Source organism: Gymnoscopelus microlampas, assembly GCF_963454915.1.
Source record: "Gymnoscopelus microlampas genome assembly, chromosome: 8".
Taxonomy (NCBI): domain Eukaryota; kingdom Metazoa; phylum Chordata; class Actinopteri; order Myctophiformes; family Myctophidae; genus Gymnoscopelus; species Gymnoscopelus microlampas.
Window position 1 is genome coordinate 42191004 of NC_139945.1, and position 7500 is coordinate 42198503.

Here is a 7500-nt window from a genome sequence, read left to right on the forward strand (position 1 = left end):
CGGGGAGGAAGTACTTACACAAGACACACAAACAAAAACCTCCATCCCAAAACTCCATCCCAAAACTCCTTTACATCTCCACGGCTTTCCTGCACAGTCAAATCCTCAGTGTTCATTGAACTCAGAGAATGTAAAAACACGTCCTAGCACGTCCATTTGGGTCCATTTTTACACTAAAATGAACACTGAGGATTTTACTGTGTAGAGCTCCCGTTGTGTCTTTTCAGAAGTTGACGTATCCAACAGCTCCGCCTCTCTCTCTCTCGCTCATTCTCTCTCTCTCTCTCTCTCTCTCTCTCTCTCTCTCTCTCTCTCTCTAGCCAGATTCATACTTCATCACTTGACGGTGTCGTGTGCCGAAAATAGCAGACCTATAAGCTCATACATTATGAGCTTGTAGGTCTTGTAGGTCTACTGTTTTCGTGTGACAGCGCAAGTTTGGCTTCTCTCTCTCTCTCTGTCTCTGTCTCTCTCTCTCTCTCTCTCTCTCTCTCTCTCTCTCTCTCTCTCTCTCTCTCTCTCTCTCTCTCTCTCTCTCTCCCTCTCTCAGCCCAGGCCCTACCTGATTGTCTGCTTGTTTTCCCTGGCGGCTCCCAGCTTCCGTTCCCAGGCTGGGAGGTGGGAGGTGGGAGCACGGCCCACGACACATACTTTCCACCCTTGAAGGCTGCGGGCCAGCGATGGCTCCTCCTGTCCACAGGCCCAGCAGGAAACACTTCAACCCGCATGCCTGCTGCCCACCCGCTCACGTTCTTCTGGGGGCCCTCGATTGAGCCTACAGCAGGAGGTGGGCGGATAAAAAAAACCGAAGGACGTGCAGTTAGAAAAAAGAGGGGGAGGACTGGGGGGTTGAAGGCACAGTGCAGAGGACGGAGTGTGGGAGGATGTGAGGGTCAAAGGTGAGGACAGATGGAACGAGAGGGGAGGGAACATGAGGTGCAGACAGTGTGATCTGAGGTGGGCTCATGGTGGGAACGTAAGGTGCAGACAGTGTGATCTGAGGTTAGCTCATAGAGGGGACATCAGATATACAGACAGTGTGGATCTGAGGTTAGCTCGCTGTGGGAACGTAAGGTGCAGACAGTGTGGTCCGAGGTGGGCTCATAGAGTAATCGTGCCCATGTACGGAGCAGTCTGATACGTTTCTTGGATTTGTTGGAGGTCAAGCTCAGGGAGTGTTCCACCTGCTGTGCAGCGTGTACCGTAACAAATGTCTCAACCCTGACTTACACAGCCAAATCCAGGGCGGTAATTTAACGTAAAAATTATTTTACAAAGGCATCTCTCTGAGTAAACACAGCTTCTGAGATTACTACAAATGACTCCCATTAAGCGCTAATGCTACAATTACGCGACTTAAAGTGCAGAGCGCTACAATTACGTCATGGTGTATTGAGACTTCTGTCACCAGCAGTGACAAGAGGTTACACTCCCTCCCCCAGCACTGAGCTGGCAGCCTACGACACTTGTACTCATTTGTAAACACATTAATAACCCCAACCCCACCGCCCCCCCCCCGCCCCTTGCACTTGCTTGACTCCGTTTTTTTTCCACACACCAATTTGGTTTCCGCACGTCGTGGTGAGGATCATTCTGTCACTGCCAGCGTTTGATGTCGTGTCAGACACGGAGGTGAACCAAAACAATGGCGGCTGGGGCACTCATGCTGCGTTACTTCTGTTTTATATGAACTAAGTGTTATAGTAACCCACCCAGATCACATAATGGTAATGCGGTACCCATTTCCTCAATCAAGAAGCCTTTATGGTGGCCTAGTAATCATCTGCAGAGAGCTTGAATTGTACGCCGTACCACTAAAGCTCAAAAACATCTGTACAGGCCAATAAAAAGACAAGGGAGGATGTGTTATTAGACGCTGGGAGTTCTTTGCCATGCCCGGGCACAACCAGCATCGAAAAAGCAGATTTCTACAAAATCCGTCTGCCGGTTTGCCTCAGCGCTTGGATCTGTGTTTAGTGGTGAGTTTGGAAGAAACGCAGACACTTACTGTATCTCGCAGACATGGCTAAAGAGCACGAGTGGCTTGTGTAAAACATGGGTCAGCTACAACACACATCACCACTGAGTGAGCTCATTTTGTTTGGCTTAAAAATTGAGTTCTAAGAAGCATTATCAACCGAAACTACCACTTTATTTCCATTGCAACTGAGTGCAAAGATTAGGAGAAGATTAAAAGTGAACCACTGTCATTGATAGGAAAATGCCTATTACGAAAATGTTACGCTATCTGTCATCTGATAAAACTGGTCATACGTATGGCGTGATAAGATGCAGTTACTGCTAATAAGTGTGTGATGTGTACACACTCTTCGACCATCTTGACTGAGGTGTGAAAGAAATGAGAGAGAACAGCAAACTCCCACGTTGATTCATACCGAGCATACTGTGCTCAGAATGTTGTGCAAAGTATGTCAACTCGATAAAAAGAGACACATTCAAATTAAGTGTTAATTTAATTTTTGCTTTACTCTGAGAGCGTGCAAACAAAACATTTGCACTCTCTCAGAGTTAAACTGATACTCAGGATTTTACTGTGTACAAGCCTGGTCTGGTGTCCCTTTTCACCGGGGGAGTGAGCGAGAGCTCTAATCCTGATTGAATTACACAGTAAACTAACTAGCTGGCTCTCTAGGGTTAAGACAGTGTCCTCTCTGTGCCCTCGCCTCAGAACAGGAAGTTGCCAGCCTTTCTGAGAGATTACGCCCGTTTCCTCTCGCTCTCTCCCCGCGGTGCACTCCACGCGACCCTGTGCACCATGACCCCACAACCTTCCTCCCTCCGCACATGGCGCACACACACACACACACACACACACACACACACACACACACACACACACCAGCCGGGGAGCATGTCGACAGACACACGGCATGTGTAAACACACACACGTATACACACACGCCTGCATGCGCCCTTGCACACGTACACACGCACGCACGCACGCACGCACGCACGCACGCACGCACGCACACACACACACACACAGATGAGCGATCAAACACTACATGCACATGCATGCAGGCACACAAACATATTATGCGCGCACGCCACTAAATCACTGTGTGCTTTCCTTTCTCACAAAATGACACCACAATTCGATTCAAAAACAACATGGCCTTTCTTGGCACAGGGCGGGGAGGGGGGCGGGCGAGGGGTTGGTGGAATGCTGAAGCATTCAGCAGACACAACACGGCCATGAATTCATGTGTCAATACTGTATCCATATACTGTGCTACTCCGCGTGCCTCTCCCCCTCCCTCTCAAACAAATTGTGGCAGTAATTTTTCCCTCTCGCTGAGTTTTACGAGCAGTAATGTGTAGCACCTGTAACCACAGTGGGGCCAGACGAGGGCTGCAGGAGTCTGTCTGTGACCCTGCTGCAACCAGCCAGGACACACACGCACACACGCATGCATGCATGCATGCACATGCACGCGCACACGCACACACATACACGGATACAGGAATCCACATTGTATATAGAGCATCATCCCTTCGAGGCTCATCAAAGCTCGCTATCAAAACAGGTTGAAATGTCATCATGTCTCATTGCTTCACAGTAGATACACGTTTAGTTTCTTGAAGCTGTTGCGAGAAACCGAGGTTATTCATCTGAGGCATTTCATCAGGCCCTGCACATAACTCTAAAATAACTACAATAATTGTTTGGAAGTGTCACAAAGTTTTACAAATAGGAAGCCGTCTCACGAAATGTCAACTGTCATAAGTGTTGCAAAGTCTGAGATCGTTTTGCCAAGTAGCAAGTGATTTTTAATTTGCCTGATATTTCAACAGAGTGAAATTCTGTTTGGAAATTAATGCACAGTCAGCAACCACAAAAGCAACTAAGAGAGATAAAGACGGAGTGCGGAAGTGATGAAGTGATAGCCTACGACACCTCATTGGTAAACACAGAATCAGGCAGAAACCTTGTCCAATGTCCAAGTTAAGTTGCAGTAGGTTCCATTTACAGACAGTACCCTGTTTTTTTGCTATTTTAGTTGTCTAGTATTAGAAATTGTATGAATGTATTTCTAATTGATTTATTTTTGTTTAAGTCTCTGCTACAACCGCCCCGCCCCCTAACACGTGTCACTCACTTTACACATACTTACACTTAAAGGACCACAATGGAAATAAGCTCTTAACCTTTTCCTGTTTTATCGTTTTGACAGATACAAATATTATATCTCCATGAATAGGCCCATACTGTATATGGATGCATTTTTGATATTTCGATACAAATGTCAATCAATCAATGGAAAACATAACCTGTGTTCCAATGGAGCCAACGCAGTTATTATTTAGTCTCAGGCTTGTATTAGACACAGACACACTTAACCACCTTCAACTTGGCGTCCCTATTTTGGGCATGACATTCATTATAGGCGAACATTTTCAGTATTTTTCAAAAATCGTATTAAATACCGCAAATACCATAGATCTACAGTGCGTGTAGCGTGTAGATCAGCTATTTTCACGACTTTTGCACAGCACTGTCATACGACGATAGAAGGAATTATTAATGAAAAAAATATCAAAAGATGAAACATGGAGATACAAGGATTCTCACAGTCCTGAGTGACTGTGTTAATGAAGTGAATCAACTGCCAGGAAGGCGTTCACTCCAACACTGGTCGCACCTTCTACCACAAATAGCACCCATCCCATGGACCATGGTGCATCATCTCACGAATGACGCCGCAGAGGTGAAGTCACACTTGCGCTCCTCAGAGTTCACAGCGCATGTTGTTAAATGGAGGGTGAGATTCCTTTCATGTGACTGTGTGTGTGTACAAATGTGCTCTATTGAGGCCACATGTAAGGCCCATGCACTCGGCTTGCAATGAAAACAAGGGGCTATTAAGCCACGAGCACAAGGCTTTAACCTGCCGTTAGCTAAGGTTTCAGGTCAGCTGCTTTCCATTAGTTAGGGGGTTGACTTGATGTTAGGTTAGGCACTGAAAACCTGTTAGCCTTGCATGGCCTACTCTCAAAGTATCAACACACAATCACTGATGCTATTGATGGCCTCTTGTTCAGAGTCCCTGTTTGTGTACGTGTGCATGCCTGCATAGGTCATCATTGTTGTTTCATCACACTGTCATCTCTGCATTGCGTTAGCACTTGCACACAAGTTGCCTGGTGTTGGCACATTATGGACTTTTACTGTCCATATTGCAGTAAAAGCCACAGTAATTGACCCATAAGGGCCCATTTTTACACTCTCAAATACACACTAAGGACTGTGTGTGAGATGTGAAGACCTGAACTGGAGTGTCTCTCAATGTCTTTCAACTCCTTTCATGTCTCTCTGCACTGACCTGTTAAATAAAGCTGAAAAGCCTATCTCATACACACACACACATACATAGGCACGCACGCACGCACGCACGCACGCACGCATGGCACGCACGCACGCACGCATGGCACGCACGCACACACACACACACACACACACACACACACACACACACACACTGACACACACAACACACACACACACACACACACACACACACACACACACACACACACACACACACACACACACACACACACACACACACACACACACACACACACACACACAGCATATTGAACATGGTAGTACTGCATGCACAACAGAATCCAAAATCTCTTCTTGACAAAGCTCTTAGATCTCTCAATCTCTCTCAGTGTCATTTATTCCCCAGAGCCAACCATGTTAAAAGGATGATGCAAGTTAGCCTGGTAAACCCTCCCTCCGGAAATCTAATTTCCATTTGATTTCAGGAGTGAGTCTGGCATGATCGCCCATTCTGCAATATTGGCTGTGGGCTGGAGTTGGGCGGGAGTAATACCGTTGACTGACAACCCCTTCAGCCAATTGCAGTGCATTTTTACCACCTCCAGATTAATGTGACGCAACGGGACTTTTGAGATGGCCAACAACAATGGCTGCCGTTCGTCTTTTGTCGGCTGCACTCAGGCTGCACTCGGCTTCATTCGGGCTCACTCGAACTCGCCACCTGATTGGCCAACGTAAGCTGTCAATCACAGAACAATGAGCGACGACGCTGATAGGTTCGTCCATTTGGTGTACGGGCTAGAAACGCCCAAAGAAGCCTTCAGGCCAGACTCACTCTTGAAATCAAATGGAAATGAGATTTCCGTAGGGAGGGTTTACCAGGCTAGATGCAAGTGCCTTTTGGAGACATCAGACAGACAAATTCCTAAATTGGTCTATTTAAAACTGGGCTGTCATCTGATTGGAAAGTGCATTAAGCGAGTGAGGGTACCCATCACCTCAGTTATACTCATTACACATAACACACATTCACATATAGCATATAGCAGTGTTCCCAAACACTGTGCAGAGGCACACTGGTGTGCCGCGAGACAAGTCCAGGTGTCCTTTGGGATTTTGTGACAACCACATTCTCTACACACATTCTATACCAGGGGTCTTAAGCAGGGGGTCCGGGACCCCTAGGGGGTCCTCAGACATACTGCAAGGGGGCCGCCAAATGTTTGTGTGATAGGAACTTTATGTATTACATTAACATTACATTACATTACAGTCATTTAGCAGACGCTTTTATCCAAAGCGACTTACAATAAGTGCATTCAACATAGGTAGGCAAGGATACTAATCACCAGAAGTCATAAGTGCATTCTCTTCTAAAACAAGCAACTAAGAGTATACCTAGCGCTAAGGTATAAAAGTGCAATATATCAGCTACCTACTTTCTTAAACAGATGAGACAAATAGGAGAATCAAATGAGCAAGAGCTAAAACAAATAAGTGTATCAAATAAACAAGATCCAATAAAACAAGAGCTCGTACAAATAATTGACAACAAGTAGGCAAGGCTAAGAGGAAGTGTCGGGGTAGTGCTTCCTGAAGAGGTGGGTTTTCAGCCTGCGGCGAAAGATGGGCAGTGACTCTGCTGTCCTGACATCAGTGGGGAGTTCATTCTACCACTGTGGGACCAGAACAGAAAAAAGCTGTGACCGTGTAGATCGGCCAGAAGGACCACAGTCGCCCCGGGGCGGCAGACCGAAGTGGTCGGGCAGGGGTGTAAGCCTCGACCATAGCCTGGAGGTAAGAAGGAGCTGTTCTTTTCACTGCCATATAGGCTAGCACCAGGGTTTTAAATTGGATGCGAGCCGCTACGGGGAGCCAGTGGAGAGAATGGAGAAGGGTAGTTGTGTGGGAGAACTTAGGGCGGTTGAACACCAGACGAGCTGCAGCTTACTGAACAAGCTCCAGAGGTCTGATGGCAGATGCCGGGGCAGCAGCAAGGAGGGAGTTGTAGTAGTAGTAGTACTAGGAGCATTAACCACTTGAACCCTAACATCCCTATTCTGGGGGGAACATTCGCCAAAAACAGCAGATCTACAAGTTCACAACGTGTCTGTGACGTGCAGATACGAACAGATTTGAGATTTGCTCTGACATTTAGATTTACCCTTTGGTGTGCCTGGGGCACAAAC